Genomic DNA, 950 nt, shown 5'->3' with positions numbered 1-950 from the left:
AGGAAATACATATTTTGATACAATTAGTGGGATGTATAGATCCCAAGGGATCTCTGGTGTTGGTGGGATGAAGCCTGCTTTTTTTCAGATTCATGCAGTTACACAGGCCCCCACCAGATGGCAGCATGCACTAAAAGTGGGATAGCATCTTCCCATTAAACCTCAGAGGCAGAAAGCGTAAGTGGGCATTATATGTCCCGTGGGTCACGGAAGAGTTGAAAAATTAACACCTTACACTTAGTACTGGGGCTAAAATGACTTACGTAGGACCTGAAGAGCTGACCTTCAACACAGCTTACCCAGGGACCATGAAACAGCAGCTCTTTGCTGCCTCCCTGTCCTCCATGTTCCCCACCTCAAGGTAATCCCTTTCGACTCTTAGCTGACTTATCCGTATCAACCTCCTTTCTCTCCAAATATGCTTGCGTGACTCCTTGATACTTTAGTTTTAGCATTATCTTTTGGCCTCTGTCTTCCTTCTGCTCACGTACATGTCCTCCCTCCACCATCCCCTTTTACGAGGCAGTTGGGATTTGGGGGAGATTGTGTTCATTGTTTACATTTGGATAATTGGGTGCAGAGGCACAGCTGAGCTTGTGTATGCAACGTTCTTTTTCTCTGCAATTAATAATCATCTGGCACTTTTATTTGCTTATTTGTTTGTTTTCATCTTTTCACTGATTTCACCCCAAACTCTTCTCCTGTTATCTATTCGCTGAACCATCGACACACCCTCTACTCTACCCTTACCTTCCTCCTTACCTTGCCCTGTTGGGACACAGTTTTTCCTGTCCCTGGCCTGTCAGTCACCCCAGGCTCTCCCCACACCTGTCTCCTGTTGAGCTTCCTGTTTTCTGTGTTATCTCTTCCTTTCTCGGTTTGCTGCCTTATTCTGGTGGAGTAACTTCCTTAGAAGGGGTGCATGGCTTCTTGGTCACAGCCAGCTACCC

Source organism: Orycteropus afer, unplaced genomic scaffold (assembly GCF_000298275.1).
Source record: "Orycteropus afer afer isolate SDZICR_OR568_19922 unplaced genomic scaffold, OryAfe1.0 scaffold00744, whole genome shotgun sequence".
In the NCBI taxonomy this organism is placed as follows: Eukaryota; Metazoa; Chordata; class Mammalia; order Tubulidentata; family Orycteropodidae; genus Orycteropus; species Orycteropus afer.
Note: the sequence above shows the minus strand (reverse complement) of the source record.